At 43.9% G+C, this 22,931-nt stretch overlaps 1 long non-coding RNA gene across 1 annotated transcript in view; it reads left to right on the top strand.

The window, feature by feature from the left end:
* The window catches only part of LOC123479656 (uncharacterized), an 83,051-nt gene extending 66,219 nt beyond the window's left edge, over positions 1 to 16,832 (top strand). The window contains exons 2-4 of the long non-coding RNA XR_006655338.3: positions 13,141 to 13,262; positions 13,597 to 13,705; positions 15,876 to 16,832. This is a non-coding gene — a long non-coding RNA (uncharacterized lncRNA). The remainder of the gene's footprint in view (positions 1 to 13,140; positions 13,263 to 13,596; positions 13,706 to 15,875) is intronic.
* Positions 16,833 to 22,931: the final 6,099 nt, after the last annotated feature.

Genomic DNA, 22,931 nt, shown 5'->3' with positions numbered 1-22,931 from the left:
CTCAGCCAAGTCAGCCTGGAGCAGAGGTCCTACCCCTTTGCAAGCATGAGTGAGCCCAGCTAAGACTGGCCAGTGCCCATCTGCTCCTCAGACATGTAGGCCATAATTAAATATGAGTACTATTTGAGTTTTGAGGTGGTTGGTTACACAGCCACTGCTGACTGACATACCAGGGTATAAGACATTGCTATGTGCAATTGTATTATGGGGGAGAAAATGAACAGTGCCATGTGTTTCCAGAGGAATAGACATGCCACTGAGTTCAGAAATCATGGAGGAAGAATCTTTGGAGTTGCTCTTGAAAGCATGTAGGAGAGAACACAGGGGTGGAGTGAAGTGGTGGGAGGAGAGCAATGGTTCTGCAGGCACAGGATTGGGGAGCCTGTGTGTTTAGCCCAGGAAGAAGGGACACAACCAACTGACCATCGGTAGGGCAGGTCCATTTTGATGTGTGCAGGGCCACATGGAACTGTGAGTTTTTACCTCTCACTGTCTCTGAGTGCAGCCTTTCCAAACCCTGTCTGCAGGGCAGCATCTAGGCCACTTGGACCAACATTAGAACCTCAACCCATGCTGAGGTGGTCACTCCTTGCACTGATAGATTTGAAAGGGAAGTTTGGCCTTTTGGCTTTGAGGCAAGTTTTCACATGTCTGTTTCTCCATTAGTTGATCTCTCAGGTCATCCCCTCATTCTACAAAATGAGGAGCAGCTTTAAGAATGGAGAGGGGGCTCCAGTGAATGGGAAGAAAACCAGGAGCAGGCCCTGGAAGTCAAGTCTCTGCCAGCCTTTGTACCTGCTGCCCAGTGCAGAGCAGAGAACAAAACCAGCTTGTGAGCTCCCAGCTGAGGGGCGCTGGCTGAGCACATGCTTGTTAACCCTCAGTTTGTTAACCCTCAATGCTACTTCTCCCTGCTATGTGGAAAGGGGTGGGAAAGCCTTTGGAAAACTTTTTCTTCAACAGCCAGTCCCAAAACATGGCAGCTTGGCAGCAAGTGTCCTAAGATAGGAGAGGGCTCATGTTAGAGTGGCCAGGAGCCTGAGGCCAGAAGGAATCCTGGGGCTCTGCTCTGTGTATAGTCTCCTGCTCAGAACTCCTTTTAGTTAGTACCCCACACAACCCACCCCCTGAGAAGCAAACCCTGAGATAAGAACACAAGTGATTTAGTGGGTGGTGGTCCCCGGATGCACAGTGAGGGGTCAGTGAGAAGTGAGACTGGAAAAGTGGACGATGGTATATTAATGTGTGAGTTACTCCTGGACCCCTAGGCTGAGTGCCATGGGTCCTTCTGGGTAATTGTGTGGGATGTATCTGAGAGTAGTCTCAGCAATGGGAAGTCTTCATTGAACCCAGCCATTGTTTGACAGGTGTCTTTGGGGATTAAGTACCTCTGCTTGCCATACCAGAGACTGAGCAAGGCCTCAGGAGGAAGCTGAGATTGAGGGCCCCAGGGAGGCCAGCTCCTGCCTCCATCACAGTGTCAGACAGACTCCCAGGGGGAGGAGGACCTTAGGGCCAAGCCCCCATGGTGACTGCTCTGGAATACATGGTCATCAAGGCTGTGGGGCAGGTGAGCTCTCAAGCTCCTTCCAAACAGTCCAGGGGCTCCAGGGACAGAGAGATGGCTATGCCTTCTACAACACTACCAGGGGAGCATCCAGGGGCAAAGGCTGAAGGGATTGTATTTCTTTAGCTTTTTAACCCAGAAAATTTATTTATGCATTCCGCTATCTGACAGCACTGATGAAGCACCTACCCTGCTGGGGATATCACAGTAGGGACAAGCATCTCTGCCTTGCAGGGTCTTCACTCTAGGACAGGACAGACAGTAAAGAGAGAAAATATGCCTATGAATAAAAACAGAGGAGACTGGCGGGGAGGGGTAACAAACTCCTGTGAAGAAGGTGGTAGGTGGGCTTCTGAGCAGGTGCTGAGCTAATGTGTCTGGGAGAAGAGGAGCCAGCGAGGCAAGACCTTGCTGCTTCTAGAACAGTGCAGAGACTATATGCATGTTTGGGGCAGAGGGAGGCAGAGAGTAAGGAAGGAACTGAGGGTGATCCATGGAAGGACATGGGATTACATCCCAAGTATGAGAGAAGCTGGGCAAGTTTGGTTTGGGTGTGTCACTGTCTGAGATGCACTTTGAAAGAATCACTCTGCCTGCTGCTGAGGAAAAAAGCTTCCAGGCAGGGAGAGGGGGAGACCACTTAATTATCTGCAACCATAGTCTGGTCTGGGGCCAGAAGACTGAGGTAGGGTGGGAGCAGTGTTGGTGGTGAGAAGAGGACATTTGGGGACTGAAGCACTAGAATTTACTGATGGGGTGGGTGTGGAGAGAACAACAAGCTTGGGTAGCCAAACTACACAGAGATGAGAGAGCCATGGGACATGGAAGTGGACAGAGAGCTATGGGAGGTCACAGCTAGAGGTCAGATTGAATGTCTTCTTGTTTCATGTGCATCTCTGTGGACATGGAGAGCTGGACTGTCAGCTAAGCCTGCCCAGGGCTGTGAAGTGGGCAGTGATGTGTGCAGGGAGAGGCATCAACTTCTGCTGAGGACACTGGGGATGAGGGGCAGATCCTATTATATGTTTGTGCTAAGCAGCAGATCTCATTCTTGACAAGTCCACAGTTTCTGTAACTCAGCCCTGTGACAAATAGGCTTTCCCAACTTGTATATTCAGTACAGGATGGCTTTATTGTTCCAGACACAGGAAGGAAGGGTGTTATTGTACCAAGGAGACTGCCTGCTGGCATCTACCCACTTTGCCCCCTCTTCTTGTCCCACTGTTCTCCTTTGGGGATAGGGTGTGACTGATTGACTCTCTTTCTGTTTCTAATCCCACCCTCCTCCAATGACTTGTGAGGGAGGGGTGGGGGCTGTGCCTGCCTCATTCCCGAGAAGAGCTTGGAGCCCAGTGAGCAGTCCAAAGGCATTTACGGACTAAATGAAGGACTAGTGTGTGAAACCTCTTCCCTGACCAGAGAGTCCAGGCAGAGAAACCATGGAGAGCCTAGGGGCAGTGGCCAGGAGCCATCAATGCCTCCTCCTCCCCTTGGCTCTGGTTTTTGTCCTCTGACTGAGCAGGCACAGACCCCACTCACCCTAGCCTAGGAGATGATGTCCACAACCACTCTCAATCGGAAGTGATGCTGGCGATGCTTCATTTACAGATAAGAATGTGGGCCCATCCAGGTCACAGCTCTCAGTGGGGCCTGGCAGGTTGGGCTCTGTCTGCCCCATCATGTCCCCCAGCATGGCAGGCACCTGGCTCAGCCTGATGCCTGAGTTGAATCCAGGCTTCTTCCTTCTTGGGCTCCTCATCTGCCTTGGCCTGCCTCAATCTCTTTTTCTGTCCCAGGCTCCAGCCTGGGGCACCTCCCCTGTGGTCCACTGGGTAACTGATTTGGGACCTACACTTCTGCTCCCTAATGTGGATCTACCCGCTGCTCTGTGGCAATGATCGCTAAAAACCTATGAGGCTTGGTGCTTTACTCCAGATTTAAGACTGTATGAGTTATCGGAAATAATATATGTTAGTTTAATTATGGCATCTGAATCAAGTCTGTTTCTCTGAGAAGCAGACACCAAGAAGGGATTGCCAAGGTATAGGTTAAATTGTGTCCCCACAAAATTCACAGTGGATGTAATATCTGAGTGACAGGCATGGACTGTGTTGCTTCTTCCCAGTGGAGGGTTTGTGGGCCTTCAATGCACCCAGTCTCCTGGGTCACCCAGACCTCTCCCCTGCCCTTTCCTTTGTACAGAAAAAATTAAAGAGCAGTGTGATGGAAAGAATGTGGCTTTGGTGTCACACCAGCTGGAAGTCAGACCTTCACTGGCTGTGTGACCTGCAATAAGTTACCTCTTTCTAGAGTGAACTGTGCTCATCTTTAATATGTGCACAGTAATAACCACCTTATGGGGTTATTATAGAATCAGGGTGTTGTATTAAGATATCAGACACTCCAGGTGTTTGCACATAGAGGGTACTCAATAAAAAAGATCTTGAAAAATTACTATACATTTTCTTACCAAAAGGAGAGTTGGGATGTGGGAGTCTGACTGCCCTAGTCTGTTGGGGCTGCTATAGCAACACACCACAGCCTAGGGGCTTACAAACAACAGGAATTTTTCACAGTTCTGGAGGCTGAAAGCTCCAGATCAAGGTGCTGGAATGGTCAGGGTTGCCGACAGCTGACTTTTTGTTGTATACTCACATGGTAGAAGGACTAGGAATCTCTCTGGTGTCTTTTTTTTTTTTTAAGATTTTATTTATTTTTAGAGAGAGTGGAAAGAAGGGAGAAAGAGAGAGAGAAACATCAATGTGCAGTAGCCTCTCAAGTGCCCCTACCTGGGGACTGGCCTGCAACTTAGGCATGTGCCCTGACCGGGAATTGAACCAGTGACCCTTTTTTTTGCAGGCCAGTACTCAATCTACTGAGCTATACCAGCCAGGGGTCTCTGGTGCCTTCTTTATTAGTTCCATTCCTAAGGACTCCACGCTTATGACCTAACTGTCTCCCAAAAGCCCCACCTCCTAACATGCTCACATTGGGCCTTAGGTTTCAACATTTGAAACTTGGGAGATATATGTAGACCACAGCACCATAATTTTATTTTGGCAATGCAGAGCAAAGCTCATGGTAATTTCCAAAATTTGCCCCAGCAAATTTCTAGTTCTATACTCTTCCCACACTTTGTTAGAGTCTATGACCCTGCCCTTTGCACTCCAAGTGAACCTTTGTGCCACCTTAATGAACAAAATGTGTTAGAAGTAATGCTGTGTGACTTCCCAGACTAGGTTGTAAAAGACATGAAACTGCTGTCTAGATCTCATGGGTCATGTACCTTGGGTGACAGCCCTAGGTGATAGTAGGAAGTCCAGCTTCCGCTAGGCTTCTATGCTGCATAAACTTTGTGGAGAGACAACATGGAGATACAGAAAGATACCTGAGAAGTTCCTGCTGATGAACCATGCTCCCCATCCCCCCACCCCTCACCCTGCTGCAAGCCTAGGCTCCAGACAAAGGAGCCAGGAGCCTTCTGATAACTCCAGCCCAGCTCCAGCTGTCACTGAGTGGAGAGACACGAGATATCCCCACTAAGCATGTCCAGATTCTGTAATTGAGCAAAATAAATGCTGCTGTTTATATATTTGAAACTTGGGGAGGTTTGTTTGACAGCAATGCCTGACAGAAACAAAGGGATATCAGTTAAAGGCATGATCATAAGTGGCTTTCTTATGTGCCAACATGGAATATTTCTTTCTCAAACCAACTTTCCACCTATGTGTGGTGGATGATTTGAAAAATGAGGGGGGTTCTCTGCTGTCAAAATATTATCTTAACTGGTTTTTGCTGGTATGTTCATTGTAACTTGTATAGTTTTTTTCACTGGGCTGGGACATTTTGTTAATCTGGCCCTATTTTCCCAAAGCTGTAACCAATCATTTACATTTTAGTATAACTAAGTGGAGTGTTCTTTTGAAAGCAGGGGCCCTGGGTACCTGGAGAGAGTATGAGGAGCCCATGGTTTTTGTGATAATAGGGATCTCAAGGATAAAGTGTGATAGACCTAAACATTGTTTTTTACCCTTCCCAATATTTTCTAGGCTGGTCCGGGAAGTGTCCCTGGTTTGGTCAAAGCCAGGGCCCCTTCGATGGGAAAGCTTCTCTGAAGCTCTCATTCAGCACCATTGGAATTCCCTCTTACCCAGTTCCAAGGCACAGTTTTTCTGAAAACACTTCACACCCCACAGGTTCAGGGACCAGCCTTCCTGAGCATCCCTGCTCACTGGCCTCTTACTGAGGTTCCCTCCATGGGCCTGCTGTCATGTGAATCTCCCTCTTTGCTGTCTCCTTCAGAAAGACAGTGTATTTGTTTCAAACTTTTTGCTTTGGATTTCTGGAATAAACTGCCATTCTTACCATACCTGGCTCACACCTGCCCACCAACCTTCACACCTAACATAGCCCCAGGGTGCCCTATGTAGGTCTCCCCAGGACCTCACTGGAAGGTGTCAGCCCTAAAGCAGACAAACCCCAAGCCAGGGCAAACCCTGCACTCTTCCACCATGTCAGTCAAGTTGAGTCACCACGCCATGGAATGCAACCACTGCTAGGCAACATTTCTTTAAATTGCAGCCTGACAGAGACCCAGGCATGGTTAGAATATTCCATTAGAAGTCAAGGACTGCAACCAGTGAAAGCCAGGCTAGGGTGCTTTAGCAAGCATCAGTGCTGCTGTGTTGGTGGGCTCATAGCTGCTATTCCAAGTCCTGAATGCTCCCCATCTCACACCTCCCTTCCCCTGAGACCCTTACCCCAGAACTCTCTGCAGTGGGCCAGACCTTTGCTGCAGCCTCTACTCCAAGGGGTTGTGCTCATGCTCAATGTAGGGTAAATATTGTCATATGGCACCTGCATATCAACAAGGCTGTGCCTATAAAATACCATATTCTTCCATGGCAATACCCTTGAACTCACGACCCACAGTCCCAACACGAGTGGCAAAGGCCTTTCTACTTTGCCTCAGAAAGACACCAAATGCAAGCCTTCACTTGTGGTTTTAGCAACCCTCCCTAGGACCATTGCTAAAACAAGACTGTTTTCCTCAAACACCAATATGTTTGTGATTATGACCCCTCTCTCTTAGGAAGTCTAGGAAGCCAAACTTGAAAAAGAAAATGCTTGGAATGAAATGATGAGGAAACATGGGAGGCATACATGTCTGTGATCTGTGCCCCAATAAATCCACTGTGCACATTCTTGGGGCAGGTGTCTCCAAGGAGTGACACTTCCACCAACTGGCTTGAATGTAACATGATCTCAGAGTGTGAGCCAAGTTTGCCACACCCTATATAAGCACAGTTTTTAAAGTCAGTGATGACCCTCACTATTGGAGAGAGGTGGGCCATCACTCCACATGAGAAAAGCCATAGAATTTGAATGAAAAGTGGGCTTCGTAGTTCTTAGAGTCAGAGGATCATCTTGGCCAACTCCTTTATTTCTGCGGAAAATTGGCCCAGATAGGAAGTCTCCAGTTCAAAGTCACCAGTTTCCTGTAAGCCTAGCATTCCTTATCTTAGTGACTGGTGCATGGACAGGAAGGAGAGATGAAGGCTCTGGAGGCCAACATCTAGATCAAGAGACATGGTGCTAGTGAGTGAGGCAACACACAAACACAGCAGCCTAACTTGAAGTGGTCTGGCTCACTGGATAACTCTGAGGCCTGTTTCACACCATGCTCAGAGGTGCCCAGAAAGAGTGAGCCTTCTGCCCATGGTAGCAGTTTATCAGCTCATCTGTGTTGGTTCCTCCTTTCCCTGTCTCACTTCCCCAGGCTCTCAACAATGTCTCTAAAATCACCTCTAAATAACCTCCAGTCACTTGAATCTGCAATTGGGGGAACTGCATCCAAGCCACTTTCATCAGAGGACACATGGGAGTCTTCTTAAGCAAGGCTGAGGACCACTTGGCTGGGATCAGCACAGCCCCCAAAACTTTCCTGGTATTCACTTTGAGCCAGTTGCCTGACATCACACAGCTCTCAGGAGGCAGAAACAGGATTTGAATCAGATCATTGGGCCATGGTGTCCACACTGTTTGCCATTTTCTGGGGATAACGTTCCCCTAGAATGCACATGTAAATAAGTAGAGAAAGTTGCCGAAGACACATGATGCTAGAGAAAACAGGTATGACTATAATCAGCATATGGAGTTGACCATGGGGAGTCTGGTGGGCACTGAGTCACCAGCTGCCCTCTCCTGTGTGTACCCAGATGATCCAGCACAACATGATTTTGGGAATGATGACAGCTGCTTGCTTAATACACTTCTTTTTTCTGTAAGCCCAGCCTCTATATTAGCCCAGGCAGAAACATGACACTGGGAATCAGGAAACTGGAATCCTGACCTAGCAATCAATTTGTTATGTGACCTTAGGCAGCTTGCTTGACCTCTTTGAGCCTTTGATTCTTTGTACACTACACAGTATAAACAGGGGTCAATGAAACTGGGGCTACTGCCTGTAAGATGTCACATTCTCTCTTGAATTTAGAGCTGCAATATTCATGTAAGTGCCCAGAAATGCCATGGCCCCCATTGTAAGTTACCCATAGCCAAGATAACAACTACATTTTATTTACTTTGGGCTTTTGATGTTTATTCTGGGAAAAACTTTTGGGGAAATGACTTTAGTCAATCACTCTCACACAACAGTAAAGACATAGCCATTTTCCAAAGAAAGCTGAGTTCTGGTCAAATTAATGAGATTATTCTTCAGTAAGTAAGTAACTTACTGAAGAATAAGTTATCAATTTTAATAGACTTATTTTCATGTGAAAATTAATTCAGATAAGTTACTGTTTTTGGTTTGATTTTTTTCTTGTATTAAAAATAATTTTCCCAAAGTTGGAAGTGAAAACTTCAAAAGTAGCAAGAAATCAAAGTTTAGATCAGTGTCTCATAGATCTCAATCTTAGATTCAGAGATAATTCACTTTCTGCAGAAATGTTTTAGTTATGGATCTTTTTTTTTCTCTCTAATAACACAGCAGTAGGAATAAGAATGAACTGGAGGCTGCAGCTCAGAACTGCCACAGCCCATGTAAGGGCAGCCCATTTTATTTTTGTAGGGGCCAAACAAGACTGCTTTCTTTGTGGCAGAAAAAAAAACAGAAACAGTCCTTCAGGTTACAGGTTACCTCTTCTTCAAGTGAGGGACACGTGGGGCCACAGCTACGTGCTGATAAATGAGGGTTTCCAGTAATTTAAATGGGGCAGGGGCACCAAACCCAAAATTGAAGGGAAATTTCTTCAGGCACCTTGTTAGTTGAGATTAGTTTCAGTAATGACAATCTTCTATTATTACATTAAATCAATGTTATTAAATGAGACCACTTTGAATTTTGAGTCTTGCTTATAAACCTATTTGTAAATGTTTTGGTTTAGTAGTTACATGAGAGTTAAACTGTACAGTGATGACACCTGCTTTTCTAGAACTACAGTACTTCTCTACTGAAGTACTATGGTGGGAAACATGGCCTTAAAAGCTCAAACATTACTGGATACATCTCAGTGGCTCAAAAAGAGCTTGCCCTCTCAGATTCAGAAAGAAAAAAAAGTTCTTTGTTCAAGGATTAAATGGCCTAGGTTGGGTCAGTGGCCCCTGCTTGAAACGATTGGCCAGCACCTGGGATCAGGACCTCCTTGAAGGAACACTGCAGCCTGGTTCTTCTCCCTTCCTTGCCTTTCTTTGCCATCCCCTCATGTCCCAAATAATTATGTGGGAATGGATGAAGAGCAATTCCACAAAAGGGAGTGTTAAGCTTTCTCCCCTCGGTCCCTGCACACACTGAACTAGGAAACATGGTGCTTTCTTAACTCTAGGAACCAGAGAAAGTGTGTGGACCTCAGAACATGTGCTCGAGGGTAAGAGGTGGTAAGTAGCTTCCAGGAGAGTTTCCAGAATGGCTTCTAGAAAAACAGAGGAGAAAGAGCTGGTTTGGAGCTGAAAGAAGCTGGGTCGTCCTTTAGCTCTGCTAGTTACTAGCTGTGAGACTATGGACAAGGAAATCCCTTTCACTATCTAAGCCTTAGTTTCTTCATCTATAACATGGGGATTAAAATAATAATAATAAAGCGCATTGACCAGTTGGTTGTAAGAATGTAATAACACCACAAAAGTGAGTGGTGTGTGGCCTCTGGCACAGATTAGGTGATCTGGGTCCAAAAGGCAACACCTGGCACATAGCTGGAGGCTAACCTGAGTTCTGGGACCATCATTTCTTCTTCAAGGCTGCCTCTGCTTGTACAGAATCTGATTTTGTTGCTGTAGCTAGTTATTAATAAAGGAAGGAAGCAAAGAGAATCAGACACTGTTGAGCACAATCAACTAGGGAGCATAAGCCAGTTTGCCTATCTGTACCTACTCCAAGGGATTGCAGCATTGCCCCACAAAGGGGACTAATAACCCTCTCTCCTCTGTACAGTGAAGAATGACTGGCCTTTCAATCTCCCTGGTCCACTTGCCCAGACTATGGAGGGAAAAAAAGCACATGTTCAATAAGAGTCAAAATGGAGACCAGAGAGCCCTGTCAGTTTAACCTGGAAAAGGGATCAATTGGTCAGGGGACGGACCCATTAGAAGCCTGTGAAAACTTGGGAAATTATTTTGAAAAAGTGCCTGTTCCATCCTAAGCACAAGATAATATAACCCAGCTCAACAAAAAAGCTCTCTTTTATTCTCAGGAACACATGCTCAGCCTGATTATTTGCACATCCTCCCCATAGTGACCATGCGAGTCTAGCAGGAGCCTGGGTACAGCAGTGCTGCTGGGAACAGCACTAAGCTGCCTGGGTGGGAACTGAGACCACTTAGCAGCTGCCTGTGGGCTCCAAAGGACTAAGCTTTAATATGAATCTTAAATCTACAACATTTTATTTCCACCTGAATAAATCTTGCCACACCAAAATCTCTCATGCATGGGTCTATGAAATGCTTTTCCCCAGATTCCCTGAAAGAGCCACATTTTCATCAGCAACAATTTCATTAGGACAAAGTTGTGGAGGGAGGTTGCTCCCTTTGTCTGTAGATTATAGTGTCAGTGATGTCCCTACACTGGCTTCTCCCCTCCTGACTTACTTTCCTAACCCCTCATGTCCCAGATAAAACACCTGCATCCAGGTTTTCTCAAGGTCCACTTTTGGGGGGTCCATAACAAGTAATGGTGTGCAAGAACTTTGTGCATTGGAAATGGCAGAGCGAAGGTTATGACTATTATTATGATCAAACACAATAACTTCCTGAACCCAACTCTTGCTGGTACCAAGCCTAAATCTGTGTAACCTTGTAGGATGCAAACCACAGACATGCTGTTTGATTGCTTTGGGCTCAAGACATTTACTGGGAAGATATAAGTACATTTTCTACCTATTAAGACCAACACTTCTCAAACTGGAGGGCTTGCTAAAATCTGATATTCTGATTCTGTGGATGGAAGGTGTTATGGGTTGAATTGTGTTCCCTGAAAGGATTTATTGAAGTTGAAGGGAACTAAAATTTTCCACCCTGAAGCTGCTTTTGGGATATTGATTTTATGCTGTTTATTAAGAAACGAGCAACTTGGGAAGAACTTTGACCCTCCCCCCTTACCAGTCCAAGAGATTCAGACAGAGAAACCTGCTTTAGGAAGGGAGCTTTGGCACAATAACCTTAAGGATTTTCACCCTAGCATTAGTCAGGAAGACTCCAAGCCTATTAGCTAGATGCCCACCGTGTCCCATTGTTTCAAATTTGCCTAGCAAGAATTTGTTGCCTTGTACATTCTGCTCTTCCTTAACTACCTGTAGATGGCCTATTCTCAGTTCTGAAATCTAATACCCCATTTCTCCTCTCTCCTTTGTCCCAAAGTGTCATAAATACCAGTTACCTCATTGTCTGTGGAATTTTCATGCATATGTGAATTCTGCAGTGCATGTATTAAAATTTGATTTTTGTCCTGTTAATCTGTCTGTTAATTTGATTATTAGCCCAATTGGAGGAACTTAGAAGGTGGAAGGAAAGTTTGGTGGTCTTTTTTTTTTTTAAGCCTCTAAAGAAAAAAAGGCCTAGCCCCCAGTGCTTGTAAATGTGATCTTGTTTGGACATAGGTTTTTTGAGATCATTAGGGTGAACCCTAATTCAGTGTGACTGGAGTCCTTACAAGAAGAGGAACACACTATGTGAAGACAGAGACACAGGGGGAGAAGAAGGTCATCTGAAGACAGAGAGCCAAGGGACATCTGAGGCTGACAGAAGCTAGAAGAGGAGAGAAAGGATTCTCTCAGAGTTGGGAAGAGAGCACAGTTCTGCCAACATCTTGATTTCATACTTCCAGACTCCAGAATTATGAGAGAATAAATTGATGTTACATTGAGTCACCCAGTTTGTGGTACTTTGTTATGGCTGCCACTGGAATCAAATGCAGAGGGGTTAGAATTTGTGTTTCTAACACAGTTCCAGGTGATGTTGATGCAGCTGGTCAGACGTCACTTTGATGAGCACTGACCCAGGTCAGGTCAGGTCAGGTCAGGTCATCCCTAATCACTGCACACATGCACAGGGAGAGAATCTTCATCCAGGCACGTCTTCAACTCCATGCATGCAGCTGGCTGCCTGTCCATCAGACACTTCCTCCCCTTAGCCCTCTTTAGAAACACAGGCCCTTGGTGGCTCACCCTCTGTGCACATGCACACACTCTCTCCTCTGCCTGCAAATCCTTCCTCCCTAATCTGAAATGCTCCAACTTGACATTTAAATTCAACCTAGTTATCACCCTCTGAGAATGCATGCCTGTGTCTCCTCTCACCCTAGGCTTCATGGTCTATGCTGTCAGGAACCTGCTGAGTGCAGCCATTGCCACATTTGCCACACGTGCCACACTTACACTCCACACATCTGTCTCCCCTTTCATCTGGAATCTCACTGGTGCCAATTTACATGGCAGAGCATCTGGTGCATCCTGGAAACTCATCAGTGTTTCTGGAATCAGTAGGAGAGAAAATAAAAAATTGTGTGTCCAACTGTTGTCTGGCTGTTCACTGGTACCACAATACATGGTGAACACATATTCCTAGAGTATTTCAGGTCAAGGTTGTTTCAAGTAACTTCCCTGGGGCTTAAAAGTAGCTCCATTTCTGATCCCTCCCATCTCTACTTAGTCTACAGTGGGAGGGTTTGTTATTCATTGCAGAGTCCTTGTGTGTCTTGGGCAGAGTTGTAAATTTAGTAGAGAAGGGGCTTTCAGCTTGCCTTCCAGCAACCACCTGAGCCCACCAGGGAACATGTTGTGATGACTAATAAATGACTTGGGCCCATTGCTTGCCCAGAGAAAGTCTCTCCAAGTTATGAAAGTGAAGAGCAGAGACTGCAGTTAACTGACAAAACTCAACTTTCCTATGGCCCACCCAGACCTCAGTAAAGGACCCAGTTTTTACTCAGCAGGTGGACACAGAATAAAACTTATGACTTTCTATCAGGCACAAAACTTATGTCCCATGAAGGAGGAAAGGGAAGAAAACCAAGTTTTCCTGCATACCTGAGGCCAAGGGTGGGGACCACCTGACTCACTCCTTCTTTCTACTCCCTTCTCCAGTGCCCTGTACTTCTAAGATCACTGGAGATCACAACAAGAACTGTGAAGCTTGTGAATTCTCAGGATGCTTTAGGATATAAACAAAGATGAATTCAAAGTCAAATGTCTCTCCTGAGGCACAGGTAAGTATTTGCCTGGGGATCTGCGATGTCCACCATGTATGTCCAGGGGAGTTCATCAAAGGAAGTTGAGAAAATGGGATTTTCTATCTCAGAAAAGTGAGACTTTCAATTCCAGAACCATCGCTGTATACAAACACGTGTTAGATTCAGAACAAAAACTGTGGACTTTCTAAGAAAGACCCAGGTCAGGCAGGTGCCCCACTTTCTGCCTCTGTGTACCCAGGAGCATCTGCAGGCTAAAGAGAAGCTGGACACAAGCAGGATTGCCCACACTATTCCAGGTCAGAAGGCTGTGATGCAAGTTTCCAGTTACAAATTCTCATTTCTTTTCCAGTTTTAAGAAAGTACTATGTATACTTATTGTAGAAAGTTGGAATGGACAGAGGAGTATTTGGGACAAAGTCATCCTTATGCCACCACCCAGAGAAGGTCACTACTGGAAGGTTAGTGGATTTCTGTGCAGTTTCAGGCATAATTAAGGTTACTTTGTAGTTTCAAACCTTGAAAGTTAAAAAATAAACATTTCTGTATATGTGTACAAACTTTTTGTGAACATAATTTAATTTGTGTAAAATACATCATGCATAATAGTTTACTTAACTATTCTATTATTGTTGGATTGGTATAAGACCTTATTTTTTTATTTCAAAAATAGTTCCATGGTATTAATGAGGAACACTAATTTTATCATTCAACTTACTCCCTTAGGATAGATTCCCTTAGAGCAACAATATATAAAAAAGCGTAACTGTTTAAACATGAACATATACCTGTACACATGTGCACACATGTGAACCCTTATAAACACATTCTCATAAACACATACACTCACATTGACACATTCTCACAGATACACAGGCATGCACACCACCCCCCTTGGATTCTATTTTGGATTATGCTGCTAACTGGATAGTTCAGCTTAGTCAAGTCTCTTAATCTTGCTAGATCTGTTTCTTTGCATTTGTAAAATGAGAGATCAGATCAAATTACCTCTGGGTTCCCTCTACCTGAGTTCACATAACTCTTTCCATGGTAGACCTTAAAAAATGCATATAACTGTATATCTGCACGTTTGATCTTTGAGGGTTTCTTAGTAAGCTCCTTTACCTAAAACACTTTCTTCTATGTACTTTCAGTAAATGTGTATTTGTTAATAACTTACACATTGTTTTTGTCTTATTTTAGTTTTTGTCTGATTTTTTTAGTTAGAAAATAACAAAGCCACCAGCCTGCGCTCCCCATTATGTGACCTCAGCCTTGTTGCCTCTTTTTGGACTTTCCAAAGCAGTGCCCATGCTTTCCTCAAGTTCATGTTGAGGACCATGGGTATGGGAAAGGCAGTGGCTTTGAAAATCACAACTAAAGTATAAGCAAATGAAAAGCCCAGTTCTAGCACACATTCTTAGTGTAGAAGACCAACTTGGGCCTGGTCTGACCTTTCTAAACCTCCCTTTTCTATAGACAGTGAGCATTTGTGACACTGACCATCCTGGAGAGGAGGGTTTGAAACAGATGTACTACTGCTGGCACAGCATGAAATGCTGAAGGTCATTTCAATGGTTTATGCCTCATTTTCATTCTCTTTTGACTCAACATTTTCATGAGGGTCAGGAAGGAAAGAGTTATTGAAAATTCTGTAGGCTCCTCACTTTAAACTTGGTAGAGAAATTAACAGTTTAAATCATGAATAATGTACAGAAGCTACAAAGTATTAGTAGACTTGTTTGGTTGTGGATTTGGGATAGTGGGAGCCTCACTGACCAGCTGCAGGGCAGGGAGCCCAGTTCCAGGGACATCTGGGAGAGTTGAGGTTGCTCTAGGAGAGCAACCCCTCCAAATTCTGGACCCTTATAGCTCCCGAAGTCTTCCCTGGGGCCTGACATTTAATCTCTACCTGGCTGTCTTGTTTACCTGCAGTCAGCTCTGTGTGTTGAGGGCTAGGCCATCTCCTGCTTATAGCACTGGGAGCTCAGGGCCATGCTTACTATCACTGCAGAGCTGAGTCTCCTAACATTGGTATGTTGCTGAAAACTGATGAAACCCACAAAAGTTTTCCCAAATGATGGGGTATCACTAGGTCAGGTGCCACAACTGAAGTTCCAGGATATTCAATAAATCCTCTCCAGGTCAAAAGCAGATGAAGTAGTTGTGCTCGGTAGTGAGGTTGAGAATAACTAACAGATGTTAATACAACTGAATTCAAAAACTGTCTACATCTTGCTAGTTTACTCTTATAGCATCAGGGAGTTAAATCTTATTGACAACTTAACTGGGTATTATTGCAAACTCAGGCTCAGAGTGAAAGCAAGCCTATCTCAAAGTTTTAAAATTGCCACCAGCTTGGTGATAAACTGGCATTTCTGCTTCCAAAGATAGTGGTCTTTCTAAAAGCAGATTTTTAAGAAGTAATGTTTGATGAGACTACAATTAGGCAGAAAGAAGGAAGCCCTAAGTTAGGGCAGTATAGGCATCCAGAGGCCCGGCATGGGCCACAGCACTCACACTGAGCCACAGACTGTCCTCACCACCACCACACACTACAACCACTCTGCTTCAGAGCACGTGTTGTCTCCAGTTTTTCTAATAAGCCCTTGTCACCACTTTCTACCACAGCCTCTGTTCAATTGCTTGGGTGGTCAGAAGTGATCCACAAACAGGAGAACCCTGGCAGACAAGCTGAGAGACAGGTTTTGTGTGCCATAAACAACAGCTAATGGGCAAAGTTGACATTGTTTCCGGTCCCTTGGTTCTAATCGAATGAACAATTGGACAAGCTTCCTGCAAAGGAAAACCTTGGACATCTCTATAAGGTATGAACCATACTCAGCCTATGAGCTGGACAAACAAGATTTCTTATCCACTTTTGTCTGCAGGCATTGGACTGCATGATTGCCTCACACAAAGATTTAACCAACAACAAAATAAAAAGGAAACCCACTGAATGGGAGAACATATTTGCCAATGATACATCTGATAAGGGGTTAATTTCCAAAATATAAAAAGAACTTACACAACTCAACACCAGGAAGATAAACAACCCAATTAAAAAGTGGACAAAGTATTGAATAACAAAAAAAAATTTAAAAAAAAAGTGGACAAAGTACCTGAAGAAAGACTTCTCCAAAGAGGACATACAGAGGGCCCATAGACATATAAAAGGATGCTCAACATCACTAGCCATCAGAGAGATGCAAATTAAAACCACAGTGAGATACCACTTCACACCGGAGAGAATGGCCATCATAAACAAATCAACAAACAAGTGTTGTAGAGGATGTAGAGAAATGGGAACCCTAGTGCACTGTTGGTGGGAATGCAGACTGGTGCAGCCACTGTGGAAAGCAGCATGGAGTTTCCTCACAAAACTAAAATTGGAACTGCCTTATGTCTCAATGATTCCATTTCTGGGAATATATTCTAAGAAACTGGAAACACTAATTTGAAAGAATATATACAATCCCTATGTTCATTGCAGCATTATTTATAGTAATGAAGATCTGAGAACATCCAAGTGCCCATCAATAGATGAGAGGATAAAAAAATTGTACATTTACACAATGAAATTCAACTCAGGGGTGAAAGAAAGAAAGAAAAAAAAAAGAAAGAAAGAGAAGGGAGGGAGGGAGGGAGGAAGGAAAGAAAGGAAGGGAGGAAGAGAGGGAGAAAAGAAGGAAGGAAGGGAGAAAGAAAGAAAGAGAGAAAGAGAGAAAGAAATCTTACCCTTTGCAACAGCATGGATGGAACTGGAGGGCATTATGCTAATTAAAATAAGCCAGACAGTGAGGGACAAATACCATATGATCTCACCTTTAGCTGGAACATAATCAACAGAAGAAAAAAACAAACAAAATATAACCAGAGACACTGAAGTTAAGAACAATCTAACAATAGCCAGGGGAGAGTGGGGAAGGGGCAGTGAGGAGAGGGGATTACAGGAAGTACTATAAAGGACACATGGACAAAATCAAGGGGGAGGGTGGAGGTGGGGTGGAGGGATGGGGAGAAAAGGCATACAACTGTAACTGAATAACAACAAAAATTAAAAAAAAAAGAAATCTTACCTTTTGTGACAGCATTGATGGACCTGGAGATGATGATGGTAAATTGAATAAGTCGGTCAGAGAAAGACAAATACCATATGATCTCACTTACATGAACAAAATCAACTAACTACAAAACAGAAACAGAGGTATAGATACATGGAATAGACTGATAACTGTCAGAGTGGTGGGGGTTTCAGGGACTGGATGAAAGAAGGTGAAGGAATTAAGCAACCAAACCAAACAAAACAAAACATGTATCTAGACAGAGGGAAAGGGGACTGGGGGTGGGTTAGGTGGAGGTGAGCAAAGGAGGGGAAAAAGGGGGCGGAAAAATACTTTGCTTAGGGAAATAGGCAGACAATGGAGTGTGCAGATGATGTTTTGTTTTATTGATTTATTGAGTTGTACACTTGAAACCGGTATGGTTTTGCTAACCAATGTCACCCCAATAAATTTAATTAAAAAGATTCAATCACTCTACCACATTCATGCTATCCCTCTATCACTCAACACCATTAAGGTTTAAACCTTAATGGATCTCTGTTTCATATGCTACCTTCTCTGCCAATGAAATTTTCAGTCATGTGCTTCATTCGCAGTGTGCTGGAGCCTGCACTGGCTCCCACTTACTTGTGAAAGCTGATTGAAAAAGTTTAGGAAGTTGAACAAACTAGTTGTTACATACAGCCATTATTAAAAATAAACTATGTAAACATAATTAAATAAATTATATAAAAACAACAGCAATAAATATTTAAAACTTATGACCTGCTGACTATTTTTACCACAACTTGGGCTTTTGATGTTATTTATTACACCTATGGTGTCTGAATGGTGGAAATACTGTATGTGTGCTACTTGTGTCCCCTCCTTACTCCAGGCTTAGGGATGTCATCTGGCAGTGTGAAATTTCCACCAGAGTGGTGTTTACACCATGGAGAGAGGCAAACACTACCAGTAGGGGCTTTTTATTTTTCCTGGAGAGCAAGTAGTTAGTAATGTACCACGATTCCTCCATGAGACTGCTCACAGGTCACTGCTATGCCTTACAGCACCCAGCACAGTGCTGGGCACTTGAAGGTCAGGCATTTCCCACAGTTTCCTCCAGAGAAACACTTGCAAGCTTTCTGTGAAATTTGTTAATGTGGAAGAACTTGTTGGGCATCTCTGAGGGAAGTGCTGAGTTGAGATACTTGCAGAGTCATCTCTACCAGGGTGGTGACCATTTCAGCTTGGTGTCTCTGGCTCATTCTGCCTCTCCCTGGACCTTCTGCTCCAGGAGTCATGGACCAGGCAGCATAGGAGAGGCAAAGGGCCTGGTGTTTAAAACCCTCCTCGGCCATGACCTTGGTAAAGTAAACTTGTTCCCACTTACCATCCTCAGTCTCCTTGTCTGTAAATAGGACAATTTAGGACTCTCTCCCAAGGTTGTTATGAAGATAAAAAGCATGAGAAGGAAATGGCGAAAGTAGTCATGGTTGGTCTTATTGGTGCCTTGGTTCCCCTTACCAGGGCTGCCTTACCTGGCTTCCACAGATGTGATAAGCAATGCTGGAGGTGAGCGAACCTAGGGGGTCCAGACAGGTAAAGTGCACTGCAGGGGTGTTGCTTAGTTGAGCAGTGGACAGAAATAAAGTAGAATACAGAGAAGCTCTTTGAATTTGGCATCCAAAGTAGAATTCAGTAAGCCTGGATCATATAAAGCAAAAGTTATTTGATCAGAAAACTCGAGAGGTGAAGTGTCAATCAAATTATACCACAAATCCTAATGATGCTGATCACAGGCCATGAACTCTAGAGCCAAATCAGCACAGACCCTCATTCTGCATTATTTCTTCACCCCCTACCTTTTACCCTCCACCCTCAATTTGCAGACCCTGACCTCATCTCACAGTCACCTTCCTCCTTGGGCAGCCCTGTATCTGATCATTTCTGTCCACTGGAAACTGGCAAATAATTGGGCACCTGAATCAGCATAGCTTCACCAAAACAAGCATAATGTTTGTAAAACACCTTTTTGTTTCAATAAAATCTCCCTTATTGTGAAGTAAGATTTTGCAGAGATGTGCTATTAACCAAGAGGCTGATATAAAAGTTAAAATAATTAAATACAGAGAAAACTGATGACTTACAAGCAGTCTGGGAAGAGAGAAAACCTTTTTCACAATTGATTCCTAATTTCATGCTAAGACTATTATTCAGTCATTCCTTATTTTATGTAATAAATGTGGTCCAGTGCAATTGGCCAGATTTTTTTTTCTTCAGAGCAAATCTAATTTCTCCACTTATTTCTATGTTTACATGGAGGAGAAAATTTTCATGGAAAGAAATAATTAGTACCTTAAACTGTAGTCCTATAAGACAGCCAGTGCCTTTGCCAATTTTCTTTGCAATTTTAACCTTTTATTATGGACATTTTAAATTACATATAAAAGTGAAAGGAATCAGATAATAATGACTCATAATTTAATGACTTCCATGTACTTATCACCACCTTCAATAAGTTCATTGCACAGCCAATCTCATTTCATTTGTACCCTATCCATCCCCCCAGCCAATTCTTTGAATCAAATTCTACACAGGATAATAATTCATCTGCAAATATTTTGGAAAATATCTCTAAAAGATAAAGAATTTTAAAAAATATGTAATTCAATAGACTTACCCAACTATTATAATCATCATCAAATATCCAATTAGGTTCCTGTTACACTAATTTTTCTATGATCAGTTTTTTTCAACTTGTTTGAATTAGGATGACATGTGTAGCATCTCCTGTTTCTCTCTCTCTCTTTTCCCACACCTTGGTTAAAAAAGCTATTATTTGTTCTGTAGATTTTTTTATAGTCTGAATTTTGCTGATTGCATCTTCATAGTGTTTTGTTTTTTAACCATGTTCTCCTATCTTATGTATTGTCTGAAAATTGGCTCTACAACCTTGATACACTTCAGGAATGAGTTTGTTTGTTTGTTTGGTTATTTTCAATGCCACTTCACAAGAGACATGGGGCACTTTTGTCAGGTGGCCCAGAATGTCCACTTGTCTCTCTTTTTGCTTTGTGAGCAGACATTGATGATCATTGTCATTACTTGATTAGGGGGGCAGTAAAAGAGTGATATTTTATATGTGTTACTACTCTCATTTCTTAGCTGGAATACTTTCATATGGAGAAAATCTGTTTCATCACCTGTTGTGTTGCCCCAAGGTACTCTAGGAAAGACAAGATAAACACTTGGTTCTATTCTCTTATTCACTTTTTTTTTAAATGTGGAGGCATTCCTCTAGAATTCTTCAAAGGTGAGAGCATAAGTTATTTATTGCTGGGTAACATATGACCACAAATTTAGCAGCTTACAGCAACACACATTTATTATTTCACAGTTTCTGTGGCCAGGAGTCTGACCACATCTACACAGTGGATCCTCTACTCCTCTGCTTATCTGCTCCTCTGCTCATAGTCTTACAGGCTGTGGTCAATGTGTCACTGGGATGGCAGCCTCATCTAGAGAGAGGCTCGATTGTGGAAGAATCTGCTTCTAAGCTCACTCAGACTGTTGGAAGAATTCACTTACTGTGATTAGAAGACGAAGGGTCTGACTCCAGGAGGAAGAGACTCCAGGGGCCTCCGTGGGATCTCTTCACCTATGTCTAATAATTTTGCTTTATTTTTTTAGTTTGTTTTTAGTATGATTATGAACTGAGACAGTTAGACTTAAACATTTTTGATGTTTTTATTTTATGCTTACTTTTTGACTAAAGAATTCAGTGCAGACAGAACCAAGATGGCGGCGTAGGTAGACACACTGCACCTCCTTGCACAACCAGAACTGACAGAAAATCGAATGGCAAGGAAGTCCGACACCAAGTAGATAAAAAAGAAACATACATCCAGACTGGTAGGAGGGGCGGACACGGGCACCGGGGTGGAGAGGACTCGTGTGGCCATGGCGGGAGCAAGACTGGTGGAGTGTGGGACTAACGGGGCAGGCAGTCTGACTACTAGCAGACCCTGTGGCCCCACATTCGTGCACAGATAAACCGAGAGGGCCAGACTCAGAGTGGCAGAGAATGGGGCAGGCATAGGGGTGGGTAGCACCCCGCGGCCCCACATTCACCCACAGATAAACTGGGACGAACGGCGGGGAGCTAAGAAGACCGCTTAACCCATGGCTCCAGCACAGGGAAATAAAGCCTCAAACCTCTGATTGAAAACACCCGTGGGGGTTGGGGCGGCAGCAGGAGAGACTCCCAGCCTCACAGGAGAGGGTGTTGGAGAGACCCACAGGGGCCTAGAGTATGCACAAGCCCACCCACTCGGGAACCAGCACCATAGGGGCCCAATTTGATTGTGGGTAGCGGAGTGAAAGACTGAAATCTGGTGGAGAGTGGACCAGGCGCCATTGCTCCCTCTCGGCTCCTTCCCCCATGTATTAGCATCACAGCACAGCGACCAGCATTACCCGGCCCCACCCCAGCAACACCTAAGGCTCCGTCCCTTTAAGTAACAGACACACCAGGACAAAAAAAAAAAAGGCCCAAATGACAGAACACTTCAAAGCTCCAGAAAAAATACAACTAAGCGAGGAAGAGATAGCCAACCTATCAGATGCACAGTTCAAAACACTGGTTATTAAGACACGCACAGAATTGGTTGAATTTGTTTGAAAAGTAGATGAAAAAATGAAGCCGATGCCAAGAGAAACAAAGGAAAATGTACAGGGAACCAATAGTGATGCGAAGGAAACTGGGACTCAAATCAACGGTGTGGACCAGAAGGAAGAAAGAAACATCCAACCAGAAAAGAATGAAGAAACAAGAATTCGGAAAAATGAGGAGAGGCTTAGGAACCTCCAGGACATCTTGAAACGTTCCAACATCTGAATTATAGGGGTGCCAGAAGGAGAAGAGGAAGAACAAAAAATTGGAAACTTATTTGAACAAATAATGAAGGAGAACTTCCCCAGTCTGGCAAAGGAAATAGACTTCCAGGAAGTCCAGGAAGCTCAGAGAGTCCCAAAGAAGCTGGACCCAAGGAGGAACACACCAAGGCACATCATAATTACATTCCCCAAGATTAAGCAGAAGGAGAGAATCTTAGAAGCAGCAAGAGAAAAGGACACAGTTACCTACAAAAGGGTTCCCATAAGACTGTCAGCTGATTTCTCCAAAGAGACCTTACAGGCAAGAAGGGACTGGCAAGAAGTATTCCAAGTCATGAAAGGCAAGGGCCTACATCCAAGATTACTGTATCCAGCAAAGCTATCATTTAGAATGGAAGGGCAGATAAAGTGCTTCTCAGATAAGGTCAAGTTAAAGGAGTTCATCATTACCAAGCCATTATTATATGAAATGTTAAAGGGACTTATCTAAGAAAAAGAAGATAAAAAATATAAACAGTAAAAATGACAGCAAACTCACAGTTATAAACAACCACACCTAAAACCAAAACAAAAGAAAACTAAGCAAACGACTAGAACAGAAACAGAATCACAGAAATGGAGATCACATGGAGGGTTATCAACAGGGGAGTGGGAGGGGGAGAGAGGGGGGAAAGGTACAGAGAATGAATAGCATAAATGATAGGTGGAAAATAGACAGGGCGAGGGTAAGAATAGTGTAGGAAAT

This window comes from Desmodus rotundus, chromosome 6 (genome assembly GCF_022682495.2).
Source record: "Desmodus rotundus isolate HL8 chromosome 6, HLdesRot8A.1, whole genome shotgun sequence".
Taxonomy (NCBI): domain Eukaryota; kingdom Metazoa; phylum Chordata; class Mammalia; order Chiroptera; family Phyllostomidae; genus Desmodus; species Desmodus rotundus.
Note: the sequence above shows the minus strand (reverse complement) of the source record. Positions and strands in the feature narration are given on the sequence as shown.